Consider the following 15,034-nt stretch of genomic DNA (forward strand, 5'->3'; position numbering starts at 1 on the left):
AGTAGAAGAGGAGGAGGAAGAAAGAAAACAGAGTTACTTAATTAAGGAGAGCTTATATGCCAAAAGGGCTGATCTGAGAATTTGAGATAGACATTTTAGTACCATAAGCCAGAGATTTGGTCCTGCTGTTAGGCAGGGCTTGGGTTTACAAACGGGGCTTCTGAATACCTAAACCTCGGCCGCTGCTGTGGAGATGTTTGGAAGGCGTCCCGGACTGCCCTGCCAAACACCGGAGAGGGTTCAGGAAGATGGGGATGTCTCCTTCAAATTGCTGACCCCCGGAATCCCCAAACGGGGAGAAGACAAGAGAGTAGGGACATCTCCTCTACGCTCAAGTCCTCGAGATGAGGCCGTGGGCCCCAGGCCCACAGCGAGAAGCAAGGAGTCCCTGACGCAGCTGCGGTTATGAGCAGGGAGTCCACAAGAATACGAGAGGGTTCAGGAAGGTGGGGACGTCTCCCTCAAATTCCTGAACCCCGGAATCCCCTCATGGGGAGAAGACAAGAGCGTAGGGACGTCTCCTCTATGCTCAGGTCCTCGAGACGAGACCAGGGCCCCGGGCCCATGGTGAGAAACGAGAAGGAGTCCCTGACGCAGCCACGATAGCGAGCAGGGAGTCCACGAGGCAGGCAGCGGGAGAGGTTGTGGGTAACAGAAGTCTTACCTTGCGATGGAGTGGTTCCCTGGTCCGGCTCTGGGTGGAGGAGTCAGTTTCCCCCAGGAGGGGTTGTACAACTTCTTCCCGGGTTTTGGCACCACTTGTAAAGTTTATTCTCTGTAGGTTTATTGCTGAGTTAAAAACGAGGAAACTGAGGCCAGCACAAGAAAATTAGATGCCAATTTATTCAGCTCCCGGGTGAGGTTCTGTGGTCCGGGGGAGAGGGGCCAGGGGAGTCACGCCTGACTCCTCTCAGGAGTGGGGTTTTACAGGGAGTGAAGGCGTATGATTGGATTAGGAGAAACAGGATGTGGATGGGGTGAGCTGCTATTGGTAGGTAGGTGGGATTTCCGGTGAGCGGGCTAAGTGCTGAGTGCAGAGGGGATTTCCAAGGTGGGCTAGGTGCTGAGTGCAGAGGGGATTTCCAAGGCGGAGCTAGATGATGGGCATATTCTGATAATGTAATTTTCAAGCAGGGAGGGAGATGGGTGTGTCCGAACTCCTGGCGAGGCAACCAGCCTTACACTTTGATAGTGGTAACATATAGATAACATGAAATAAACTCTCTTGACCATTTATCAGTGTACAATTCAGTGGCGTTAAGTGCATTTACACTGTTGAGCAACCAACCCCGCCATCTGTCTTGAGAGCCTTTTCGTCATCCCATACTGAAGCTAAGCACCAATTAAACAATAACTCCCCATTTCTCTCTTTTCCCAGCCCCTGGTCATCTCTATTCTATCTTCTGTCCCTATTTCGAATATTCTAGGTACCTCATATAAGAGGAATCACACAATATCTGTTCTTTAGTGTCTGGCTTATTTTACTCAGCATAAGATCTTCAAGATTCATTCAGGTTGTAGCATGTCTCAGAATTTCATTCCTTTTCAAGGTTAAGTCATATTTTGTTGTATGAATATACTGTGTCTGGACACGCAGGCTGTTTCCACTTTCTGGCTATGGTGAATAATGGTGCCATGTGCATGGTGTACAAATAGCTATTCAAGTCCCTGCTTTTAATTCTTCTGGAAACACAATTCTAGAAGTGGAATTGCTGTATCGGATGGTAATTCTATGTTGAATTTTTTGAGGACTTGCTAAATTGTTTTCAATAATGACTGCACTATTCCTCCAGCCATGTACAGGGGTCCCAATTTCTCCATATCCTCACCCAACACCTATTGTTTTCTGTTGGGATTCTGTTGTTTTTATTTTATTTATTTATTTATTTAGTTTTGAGATGGAGTCTTGCTCTGTCACCCAGGCTAGAGTGCAGTGGTGCAATCTTGGCTCACTGCAACTTCTGCCTCCTGGGTTCAATCAGTTCTCCTGCCTCAGCCTCCTGAGTAGCTGGGATTACAGGCACCTGCCACCACGCCTGGCTAATTTTTGTATTTTTAGTATAGACAAGGTTTCGCCATGTTGGCTAGGCTGGTCTCAAACTCCTGACGTCAGGTAATCCGCCTGCCTCAGCCTCCCAAAGTGCTGGGATTACAGGTGTGAGCCCCCTTGCCCAGCTTGTTATTTTTATAATAGGCATCCTAATGGGTGTGAAGTGGTAACTCATTGTGGTTTTGATTAGCATTCCTCTGGTGGTGAGTTGATATTGAGCAATATTTTCATGTGTTTATGGGCCATTTGTATGTTTTCTTAGAGAAATGTCTATTCGTGTTCTTTGACGATTTTTTAATTGGTCTGGTTTTTTGTTGCTGAGTTTCAGGAGTTCATTATATATTCTGGGTATCAATTTCTTATTAGATATGTGATTTGCAAATGTTTTCTCCCATTTTGTGGGTTGTCTTTTTATTCTGCTGGTAGTGTCCTTTGATGCATGAAAGTTTTTAATTTTGATGATGATCGTGTCTATTTTTTTTCTTGCTGTCTATACCTCAGTTCTTAATAAAGCTCCATCCCATTGTCGTTACCCACCTCAGTTTACAACCTTAGTCCAGGCTCGTGTTTCCACATCTCCAAGCTCAACCTTTAAAACAAAAATCAATCAGCCACTCTCAAAGACAAATGTAACCATTTCACATCTTCACTTATTTATTTAGCTACATTTACGTAGCACCAGGTACTCTACTAGGTGAGGAAGACGGGATTGTGAATAAGAAAAGCCCCAGCCCTCAGGAAGTTTCTGTTCTAGTGATGGAGACAGCCAATTAGCAGATAAATGCAGCCAAGAAAACGGTTTTGAAGTATTTCTGATGGGCCAGGCACAGTGGCTCACACCTGTAATCCCAGCACTTCGGGAGGTCAAGGCGGGAGGATCACCTAAGGTCAGGAGTTTAAGACCAGCCTGTCCAACATGGTGAAACCCCACCTCTACTAAAAATACAAAAATTAGCCAAACATGGTGGCATGTGCCTGTAATCCCAGCTACTCGGGAAGCTGAGACAGGAGAATCACCTGAACCTGTGAGGCGGAGGTAGCAGTGAGTCAAGATCGTGCCACTGCACTTCAGCCTGGGCAACAGAGGGAGACATTTTCTCAAAAAAAAAAAAAAAAAAATTCTGATGTGTCTTCCTTTTCAATAATTTGCCTCTCCCTACTCTCTTTTCTTTTGCAGTATTCCATCATTCCATCATTCCATTATTGCAGTATTCCATGAAGCCGATAGCCTAGGGAAGGAGAGAGAGAAACTGCCCAGAACCAAGAAGTTCACTGCGAAAGGAAGATGTGCTATGAAGGGGGATCCTTCCAGACAGGAGGAGGAAATAGCACTTCAGGGAGAAGGAAGAGGCCAGGAGTCTGGACAAAGGCCTCTTTGCTAAAGGTGGTGGCAAAGCGCTCTGCTGTCACCAGCAGCAGCAGTCAGCTTCCTGGGGCAGCCAGGCTCACCTTGCTGCAGATGGGACCAACGAAGACCGAAGGGTGGCATTGAGAAACTCCCCTCTGGCCCCTTCTTCCCCTCCAGTCCTGCTCCCGATCACTCAGATGTGCGTGCTTTACCCTTGTGTCCAGATGCCAGTTGAAAAGAAAGATAAGAACAGGAGAATGGGGAAGAAAACTCTGAATAACTATTTTTCTTTTTTTTTTTTGAGACAGAGTCTCACTCTGTTGCCAGGTGCCAGACTGGAGTACAGTGGCACAATCCCGGCTCACTGCAACCTCCACCTCCCGGGTTCAAGCAATTCTCCTGCCTCAGCCTCCTGAGTAGCTGGGACTACAGGTGCATGCCACCAAGCCCAGCTAATTTTTGTATTTTTAGTAGAGACGGGGTTTCACCATGTTGGCCAGAATGGTCTGGATCTCTTGACCTTGTGATCTGCCCCCCTCAGCCTCCCAAAATGCTGGGATTACAGGCTTGAGCCACCGCACCCGGCCAACTATTTTTCTTAAAGCAACCACACTCTGAACGGAACAGTGAATGAGATAATATTTAAGTTCAGCTGAAAAGACATCTATGAAATTGAACCCAATATCCTGGTCTGGGAGAGAGTCAGAAGAGGACATGGAGGACAAAGTTGAATTCAGTTACAGTTCAGTTATGGGAACTGAAACGTAATGACTTTTTACTTTCCCCACAGAAACAATTAAGATCATTATTGCTGGTGGCTAGTGCTATCTATAGCAAGGAGATGGACGGGCTGCTGTGACAGACAGGACCGAGGAAGCCAATTTCAAGTCACATCACAGCCACGGAGGGCCGCTTGGAGGAGGTGACCCTTGGCTGAGCCTCGCAGGATAAGAAGTAGCCCAGAGGGGAGCCAAGGTGAGAGAGTTCTGGGGAGGGGAGTTGGTGTTAGGAGATTGCACAGGAAATGACAGTGGCAATAGGATGCAATGATCCAGGAGAGGGCATTAGAACCTTCATAGTCTTCCAACATGATTATAACCCTGCACTGCTCCACATTTTTGAATGATTTCTCATTATGTTCTAAAATAAAGTTCAGATTCATCAGCTCTGAGCCCAGGGCCCTTCTCTCCTGGCTTCTTGGACCTCACACCACTGGGCCTCGTTCCCCATGGATCAGCACACTTCCCCACAAGCCCCTGCAGACACTTTGTTCTTCCCTCTACTCTGCCTTTCCTTCACCTGGGACGCTGGGCTCCCACTTCCCGACCTGCCTAATCCCCTCCCTTTCCTGTGTTTAAAGACCCAGCTCCTGCCATTTCCTCCAAGAAACTTCTCTGACCTCCCCAGGTTGAGGGGATCACCCCTCCGTTGTGCCCCCACCATTCTTCCTGGGAACAGCCCCTGTTCCCTCTGCTGTGCCTGTTTGCCTGTCTTTCTCCCCATGTGACTGCCTGCTTCTTGGGGGCAGGGACTGAGTTGTATTCATTTTTGCACTCTCTGTGTTTTTCTGGTAGGTGGTTGTATATACACTGACATTTCCACAGCCCTTTTCTGGCTCCCAGTTCTCTCTCTTGAGCTTTAGACCCATATGTCTTCCTGCCTCCCAGATACATTCGTGCAATTGGCTTTCAGCAGTGGTTCTGGGGCACAGGTGTGCATCACGATCACCTAGAGACCGTTCACGCTGCTGCTGCTGCAAGAGACAGCTTTGTGCACCTCTTTTCAACTCCCCGTTTAGCAATGCATGTTTAGGGATGCCAGATTGGTAGTTTGAAATCAGCCGTGGTGGGATTGGCACCCCAGGAATTAGAAAACACCACCCATCAGGGCTTCTCCTATCCCTGGAGGGCCAGTTGCTAAGCATTTGGCAGGACACCGCTAGCCGGAGGGCTAGACAGTTTATTAAAACCCAGATTCTGCCGGGTGTGGTGGCTCACGTCTGTAATCCCAGTACTTTGGGAGGACGAGGTGGGTGGATCACAAGGTCAAAAGATCGAGACCATTCTGGCCAACTTAGTGAAACCCATCTCTACTAAAAATACAAAAATTAGCTGAGTGTGGTGGTGCGTGCCACCACCAGTAGTAGTCCCAGCTACTTGGGAGGCTGAGGCAGGAGAATCTCTTGAACTCAGGAGACGGAGGTTGCAGTGAGCTGAGGCCGCGCCACTGCACTCCAGCCTGGCGACAGAGTGAGACTCCGTCTCAACAAACAAACAAGCAAACAAAAAAAAACCAAAACTCAGATTCCTGGGCCCACCCACAGAGCTCCTGACTTGGCAGGGCCTGAGAATGTACATTTCTAACAAGTTCCCAGTGACGCTGATGCTGTTGGTCTGGGCTCCACTGTCTGAGAACCACTGGCCTGCAGGCACCTCAAAACTATGTCCAAACTTAAAGCCATCATCTTTCCCTCAAACCCACTCCTCCCCTGTGTTTTATGTTGCAGAGAATGGCAGCACCATCTCCCCACTTCCGAAGTCAGAAACAGGGGAATCCGCTTGAAGCCTTGGCCTCTCTGAGCCTCTGCGGCTCAGTGATCATCAGGTCCCTGCAACTGTCCTGCATGAACCTTCCTCTCATCCTTCATCTTCTGCCCAGCCCCAGTGCCTGGGCCCTACCTACTGGTGCTTTATCTGTCTCCTTATCAGCAGTCCTGCACCAGCCTCCTAGGTGGACATGGAGCTTTCATCCTTGTCCCCACGGTCCCTTCTCTGCATCACTGCCAGGACGGTTTTTGTGAAGTATCAGTCCAATTATGTTATACCCAGCCTGAACAATGTCAGTGGCTCCCCATTCATTTTCTTTAGGACTTCTGTCTGGAGCTCATTCCTTTCTCCATCATCAGCACTGGCTTAACTGTCCCCCTCCTAGAAACTGTTCTTTTTTTTTTTTTGAGACGGAGTCTTCTGTGGCCCAGGCTGGAGTACAGTGACATGATAGCTCACTGCAACCTCTGCATCCCAGGTTCAAATGATTCTCCTGCCTCAGCTCCCGCTCCTTGAGTAGCTGGGATTACACATCACCATGCCTGGCTACTTTTTGTATTTTTCACAGAGACAGAGTTTCACCATGTTGGCCAGGCTGGTCTCGAACTGCTGACCTCAAGTGATCCACCTGCCTTGGCTTCCCAAAGTGCTGGGATTACAGGTGTAGCCACTGCACCTGGCCCTAGAAACCGTTCTTAGCCCTCTTCCTTTCCCAGACTGTGCTGAGGTCTTTCCTGGGGTACAGCCATTTACCCCAGTCTCCGGATTGCCTCTTTCCCTGCCTGCCTTGTGCCTTTCACTGCAAACTCATGAGGGAGGAACTGAGTTCATTAGTTATTTTTTAAATCCCTTTTTTTCTATGCTTACCACAGTGTCTGGCACACAGCAGGCCGTTGTCTTCGCTCGAGTTACCCCAGAAGAAAACTCTAAGAATTCAAGTGCAAGTCACTTATTTGGGAGGTAACCTGAAGAGACACCAGTGGGGAAAGTGGAGAAAGCCAGTGAAAGATGTCCTATCAGGCTCGCTGCCCCCGGTGACCAATAGAAACTCACCCTTGGGTTGGGAGGCCTCTGGGATCTTCATCAGAACCCAGGAAGATCCACATCTGTGATTTTCCTCAAGGGGGTACCTATCCACTGTTAAAGCAAACTAACCGTGGCCTGAGAAGGACTCCTTACTTCTATATTTGAGTCCTCGTGGACGAACTGTAACATAGCTTAATAGGCAGACAAGATTGAAACCCTAGCTTAGAAGTACGCACCTGTAACAATAGCTGAGTCTCAGCCAATCCCAGCAGCCATACCTCAACCACTCACGGACTGTCGAGTATTCAAACTGTGTTCGGATAAGGCAAATGCCGTAACCAATCCACCTGTTTCTGTACCTCACTTCTGATTTCTGTACATCACTTCCCTTTTTTGGTCTATAAATTTGTTCTGACCATGAGGCACCCCTGGAGTCTCTCTGAATCTGCTGTGATTCTGGGGCTGCCAGATTCATGCATCGTTCACTGCTCAAAGTCCTTTAGATGTAATTTGGCTGAAGTTTTTACTTTAACACCACCAACACCCATCTGTTGGTGAGACTGAGGGGTGCTTCTGAGGGCACCAACTCTCTAGCACTGCCCACCTGTGCAAAGGCCAAATGCATTGCCACAGCCAGAACCAAGCCCGAAGTCCCTGTCTGCGTGGCCTTGTCTTGGGCTCGTAGAAGTGGATGCCGAGGGATGCGGGCAAGCCCCGCTGGCTCTGGGACAGCTCCCCGTGTTTGATAAGTAGGTCCGAAGGAAAGGGCATCCTGGGCCGAGCTGACAGCACATTCCAAAGCCCTGAGGCTGGAAGGAGAAGCCTGGGGAGCAGTAAGTAGCTCTCAAAGAAGGTGGCGAGCAGAGGTCTCCTGAATGGGATGATCCAGGGATGAGTCTGGGTGGTGGAGCTCCTGGTTCAGGGTCACACTATCCCACGGGACTTTCTGATGATGGAAATGTTTCATATCCGCCCTGGCCAATACAGGAGCCACTGTGGCTGCCGAGTGCCGGAAATATGATGAGTTCCGTGAGGAACTGAATTTTACATTTTATTCAATGTTAATGAATTTATGTGTAAATGTCCGCCGGCAGATGTGGTTAGTGGCAGGTATGGTTACTGTACTGGACAGGGCAGGTCTAGGGGCTCCGCCCACCTCTCCTTTTGCCTCTCTGTCCTGTGCAACTAGAGTGATCATGAACTTCCCTGACAGCGGGCATCACGGTGCCCAGAAACACTGCGCCTGGAATGCTACGGAGTCCTCCCCTTAGTGGCTGACTTTGGTCCTCAGAGCCTCAGCCTTGTGTCCAGCTGCCACCTGCAGGATTTGGAGAGCAATGTGCAGAAGGTGTATTGATCCCTTGTCCCTGAGCTAGAGGTGGCTGGTGCCTGGCAGCAGCCGAGCCCCCTCATCCTCCCTGCCCTCCCTCCATGGAAGCCCCTCTCTACGGCGTCAGACTGTATAAAGCATGAGTGGTGAGCATCATTAAAAACTCAGGACGCATTCTCAAAACTCTTGGAGAAGGCTTAGTGGGGAAGCCCTGGGCTCCCAGTAGTCACTTACATGAAGTTAGCTTGTGGCAAGGGCCTTCATTTCAACAGGGGTTTGCGTCTCTGACGGTTAATTTGAAGTGTCAATTTGACTGGGACATGAAGTGCCCAGATATCTGGTTTGACATTATTTCTGGGTGTGCCTGTGAGGGTGTTTCTGAGAATATTAGCTTTGAGTCAGTCCACTGTGTAGAGCAAGTGTCGCTCCGCATGGGAGTAGGCATTATCCAATCCACCTAGGGCCTGAAGAGAATACAGAGGAGGAGGAAGGTTCTCTTCAGCTGACAGCTGAGCTGGAACGCTGGTCTTCCTCTGCCTTCTGCACTCCTGATTCTCAGGCTTTCGGACTTGGACTTTAATCTCTACTATCAGCTCCCTGGCTCTCAAGGCTTCGAAATACACCACCATTTTTCCAGGTCTCCAGTTTGCAGACAGCAGGTCATGGACTTCTTTTTTTTTTTGAGGTGATGCTTGTTGCCCAGGCTGGAGTGCAACCTATCAGCTGACCGCAACCTCCGTCTCCTGAGGGTTCAAACGATTCTCCTGCCTCAGCCTCCCAAGTAGCTGGGATTATAGGCATGTACCACCATACCTGGCTAATTTTGTATTTTTAGAAGAGATGGAGTTTCTCCATGTTAGTCAGGCTGATCTTGAACTCCTGACCTCAGGTGATCTGCCCACCTGAGCCTCCCAAACTGCTGAGATTATAGGTATGAGCCACCAGGCCTGGCCAGATCATGGGACTTCTAAACCTCCATAATTGCATAGCCAATTCCTTACAATAAATCAGGTATGTTTAAATATACATATATATATTATAATCACACACACACACACACACACACACACACACACACACACACACACACACCCTATTGGTTCTGCTTCTCTGAAGAACTCTCACTAATACAGGTTCCATTTAAAAATAATCAAAGGCACTTCCCCAAAGTATTCAGAGATACTAGGCTTTCTGCAATAGACATCTACAGAAATTTTGGGGTTGGGGGGCATCTGTGGGAAAATGGAGTCCTAATTCATGCTCTCCAGGCTGTGTAGAAACCCCAAGCTGAGAAACTAACATAAACACATGTTCAGCGAGGTGTGGTGGCTCACATCTATAATCCCAGCACTTTGGGAGTCTGAGGCAGGCAGATCACCTGAGGTCAGGAGTTCGGAGGTTGCAGTGAGCTGAGATTGGGCCACTGCACTCTAGCCTGGGCGATAGAGTGAGAGTCTGTGTCCAAAAAAAAAAAAAAGTTCGAACTTGTAGGGGATGCAGCAGAGACAACCTCAAAAACTCCTCTGTGGGGAAGTGTCCTTGACCCTCCACCCCCCATAATGTATTAAAATACTTGGAGCATTAACTGCAGCTGAATAAGGACAAAAAAATGTGAAATATACGAGGAAGTCCAGCACTACTCATTTAGGGATTTATTCATTCAGCAGTTTTCTCTGGACACCCACAATGTAGCTGGAGGTAGAGATATATCAGGGTACAAAACAGGTCCATTCTTGCATTCTTTTTTTTTTTTTTTTTTTTTTTTTTTTTTTTTTTTTTTTTTGAGACGGAGTTTCGCTCTTGTTACCCAGGCTGGAGTGCAATGGCGCGATCTTGGCTCACCGCAGCCTCTGCCTCCTGGGTTCAGGCAATTCTCCTGCCTCAGCCTCCTGAGCAGCTGGGACTACAGGCACGCGCCACCATGCCCAGCTAATTTTTTGTATTTTTAGTAGAGACGGGGTTTCACCATGTTGACCAGGATGGTCTTGATCTCTTGACCTCGTGATCCACTCGCCTCGGCCTCCCAAAGTGCTGGGATTACAGGCTTGAGCCACCGCGCCCGGCCCAAATCTTGCATTCTTAAAACTTATGTTACAGCCGGGAGTGACAGACGATATGTAAGTAACATACATAGCAGGCTTGATAAGCTCTGTGAAGAGAAGCAAAGGACAAAAGGGGCTTAGGAAATTGCGGAGGAGGATGTCACAATTTAAAATAAATATAAAATATCATGATTAAACCTTACAGAGAAGGTGGTGAGAAGGTAAGCCAAGTGGATATCTGGGGCAAGAGTATTTCAAGCTAAGGGAATGGCAAAACGAAGATGACCTGAAGCATAAGAAAGACTGGAAGTTTCTAAACACAGTCAGGAGGTCAGTGCAGCTGGAGTGAGCAAGAGGGAGAATAAAAGACATGAAGCTAGAGAGGTGAACCACATTGTGAATTTGTTTAGTTTTTAGGGTTTTATATTATTGCAAGTCAATAGTTTTCAGCAGAGGAATAGCATGATCTGACTTATGTTTTAACAGGAGTCAATAATTACTCTAAGATTTTTTTGTGTATGTGAGACAGTCTTGCTCTGTCACCTAGGCTGGAGTGCAATGGCATGATCTCAGCTCCACTGCATCCTCCATCTCCCAGTTTCAAGTAATTCTCCTGCCTTAGCCTCCTGAGTAGCTGGGACTACAGGCATGTGCCACCATGCCTGGCTAATTTTTTTGTTTTGTTTTGTTTTTAGTAGAGATGGGGTTTCACTATGTTGGCTAGGCTGTTCTTGAACTCCTGACCTCAAGTGATCCACCTGCCTTGGCCTTCCAAAGTGCTGGGATTATAGGCATGACTACAGTGCCTAGCTTAGGATTTTTTTTTTGTTTTGACCTGAATAACTAGATGGAGGGAGTTGCTATAACTCATATGGGAAGACTAAAGTTAGATGGTAATTTTGTGAGAAGATACAAAATTCTGTTTTGTATAGTCTGTGTGAAGATACTGAGTCAGTAGTTGGATAAATGAACTTAGAGCTTACAGAGGACATCTATGCTGGACATGTAAATTGGATGGTCATAGGCATAAAGATAGTATTTGAAACCATGTGACTAGATGAGATTACTAAGAAAATGAGAGACTATATTAGGTCAGTGCAAAAGTAATTGCAGTTTTTAGAGTAGTGAAAAATGTCATTACTGCAGTAAAAAGCTCAATGGATGAGTTGAACAGCAGACTAGATACAGCTGAAGAGAAAGTTAGTGAATCAGAAAATAGAATGGAAGAAAGCTATCAAACTGAAAAACAGAAAGATGAAGAAAAATTTCCTCTATTTTTAGGAGATAGGAATTTGTAGTAAGTGCTCTTTGGGTGAAAGCCCCCCCCGTATTAAAAGCTAGGGGTCACTGTCCTAAGCAGTCAAGCTTTTGAGTTAGACCCCAGAAATGGAACAAAACCCATTTGCTTCTGCTTTGAGACAGGTTCTCAGTCCAAGGTTGGAGTTCTGTGGCATAATCAAAACTTACTGTCACCTTGAATTCCTGGGCTCAAGGAATTCAACCATTTCAGCCTCCCGAGTAGGTAGGACCTCAGTGTGTGTCACCACACTTGGCTAATTTTTTCTTTTTCTTTTCTTAGAGACAGGAGCCTGCTGTGTTACCCAGGATGACCTCAAGCTCTTGGTCTCAAGCTTTCCTTCCATCTCAGCCCCCATAGTGCTAGGATTATAGGCATGAGCCACTGTGCTTGGCCTGGAAGAAAATTCTTATCAGAAAGGAAAAGGTAATTTATTTATAGAATTAGGGAGTTAGTGGCAGGATTGAAGTCTTCTGCTAATAAGAAGAACTAACATTTATTGGCTGCCTAGTGTGTGCCTGCCCTTGTTCAAAATTCTTTACATGGGTCAGTAGTAGTGGGTGGCTGGGGGATGGGGCTGAGAGAACAGGCAGTACTTCTGTACATTAAATGAAGCAGATTCTCTGCATATCTGCTGGAGTTCTTCCTGATTTAGTCTTCCTCTCCATTTCAATGGCTCCTATTTCCAATCTCTTATCTTCAATGTTGCTATAGTTTCTCTAGTGTGTTGTTGGGTCAGTTAACCATCAAGTCAATAAATAACTGTTTTTTTTTTTTAATTAAGCAACTTCATTGTGCCAGGTTTTTATGTTGTAAAAGCAGGGGACATAGACATTGATTGATTAGACATGGAGCTAAGCATCTGATTGGGGACAAGATACATAGCTCATTTCAATACTGTGGGTTGAGTGTCACCATGGGGATTATTGCTGGTGTCTTAGAAGCATGGCATCTTGAGAACAGTGTCTCAGAAAACCAGTAGAACTAAGTAAGTGAAAAAAAGGGGGAGAGTGCAAGGAGTTGGCATTCCAGGTCGTGGGAACAGCATGATCACAGGCATAGGAATGCAGAATTTTGATGCATGTGGGAAATCCTAAATTGTAGCCTGAAGTGCAATCTGGGGAATGGCTCTCCATTTCACTCAGGACAAAATCCAAACTCCCTAGGCGTGTCTATGATATCTTTCATGATGTGGCCCCAGTCTCATTTCTTACCACCTCTCCCACCCACCCTCTATTCTTGCACCATATTGAATTACCTGCAGTGACCAACACAATGCCTGGCTCCATAGTATTTCTTCAATATGTTTGCTGAATGAATAAATGAGTGGCAGAAGACAAGCATGGAAAGGCAGGCATTGGCTGAGCTATGGAGGACTCTGCTTGGAGTGTCCAAATGGAGGAGGTTTATGTACCTAGAAAAGGCTGCACTGTCTCAAAAGACCCAGTGCATTCATCGGAGAATTCAGTTTCTGGGTTTTTAATATTCAGGCTTCTGCTGGAGTGGACTTTGCATCCTTGAATTCTGTAGCTTCTCTCTTCAACTAGATTGTGACTCTTTCAGGTTAGAGACCATGTCCAATGTCCCATCTAGTGTTGGACATCAGTACGTGTGGAACTAAATCTGTATGTAGAAAGAGATGTAATTGCCTGTTTACATCTTTATAGAAAGGGGAAACAAGGGATATCATCTAGGGATGCCTTCCTGAGCATTCGGATAACCACAAAAGCTGAATTTAGAAGCCAGTCTCCCCTGCTGGGGACTCAATCACGATGGCAGAGTGGATCCCCTGAAGCTGGCCACACCAGAGTGGTCGCATCTTCTCCCCAGCTAGTGGTGCAAAGCTCTTGGGCAGTGAAGGGTAGAATAGGTTCTGTGAGATTCATGGGCAGCTAGTCAATTTCCTCTACTTGCCAGACTGACAGCGTGAGCCTGAGGCAGAAGGATGAAGAGGCCTTTTTGCCTTCTTCGAGTTCCATTGGCAGAGAAAGCAAGATACTTCACTTCTCTAAGACTGGTTTCCTAAAAGATTGTGAGGTGCAGTGGAAAGCCCTCAGACTGCCAACAGCAGCAAGCAGGGGAACGTATCCCTGGCATTGCTTGTCAACCACTAGCATTGACTATTTACTATCTGTGAGCTCTGCCTTCAGAGCGATGAGACACATCATGTGACATAGTACACAGAGCGGGAGAGAGAGCAACACATCTGAATGCAAATAGGAAACAGCTCAGAATGCAGAACTTCCTGGAAATAAGCGCTACACGGAGGCGGAGGAGTAGAGGAGTTAAGAACACTAAGTTGGTGTTAGGCAAATCTGAGCTTGGTTTGAATCTAAACTCTAGTAGCAAACTGTGGGATTATGAGCTGGTTACTTTACCTTTTGAGCCTTGGTTTTCTCACCTGTGCAATAAGAGATAATGTTGCCGACCTATTTTGTCATCGTGAAGACTCAACGAGATGCTGGGTGTATAGCATGGTAGTTGGGAGTGCAGCCTCTAGAATTAGACTCCCTGGGCTCAGACCTCGACTCCATCACTTCCTACCTGTGGTCTTGGGGAAAGTTACTTAAATCTCGGGCTCCAGTTTCCCATTCTTAAAATCAGGATAACAACAGTACATACACTATTGGTTTGATATGAGGCTGAAATGAATTTTATTTCCTGTAAAGCTCTTAGAATAATTTTGGAACATACTAAGAGCTTGATAAATCTTCAATGTTTCTGACTGCATACAGCCTCCTATCTGGCTCAGTGAATTGAAGCTGTTATAATGATCAGAGAAGGTGTAGATCAATCAGTGTCATTAGGAAAAGCTCTGGTAAAAGAGCCCTAGAAGGGGGGCAGAAACCAGAGAGAAGAGGGCACTTCTGATGGGGAATGGATTAAGCAAAAGGTTTGGAAATCAGAACAGCAAGGCTGGCCTGACCAGAAGATGTGCCAGGGAGGAGTTCAATGGCTGGGTCTTGTTTAAAATTAACTTAAGCAAATTTCTTTAAAATACCTAGTTTCTGCTGGGCGTGGTGGCTCATGCCTGTAATCCCAGCACTTTGGGAGGCCAAGGCAGGCAATCACGAGGTCAGGAGTTCAAGAGCAGCCTGGCCAACGTGGCGACACCCCCATCTCTACTAAAAATACAAAAATTAGCCGGGTGTGGTGGCACACGCCTGTAGTTCCAGCTACTTAGGAGGCTGAGACAGGAGAATTGCTTGAACCTGGGAGGTGGAGGTTGTAGTGAGGCAAGATCATGCCACTGCACTCCACCCTGGGCAACAGAGCAAGACTCTGTCTTGGGAAAAGAAAAAAAATGCAGTCTACAACATGGTGCAGATAACAATAGCTACTCCTTCCTGGGTGTTTGCATTGTGCTAAATGCGTCATATTTGAAAAATCTCCTT

The sequence above is a fragment of the Cebus imitator genome, unplaced genomic scaffold (assembly GCF_001604975.1).
Source record: "Cebus imitator isolate Cc_AM_T3 unplaced genomic scaffold, Cebus_imitator-1.0 Scaffold58, whole genome shotgun sequence".
Classification (NCBI taxonomy): domain Eukaryota; kingdom Metazoa; phylum Chordata; class Mammalia; order Primates; family Cebidae; genus Cebus; species Cebus imitator.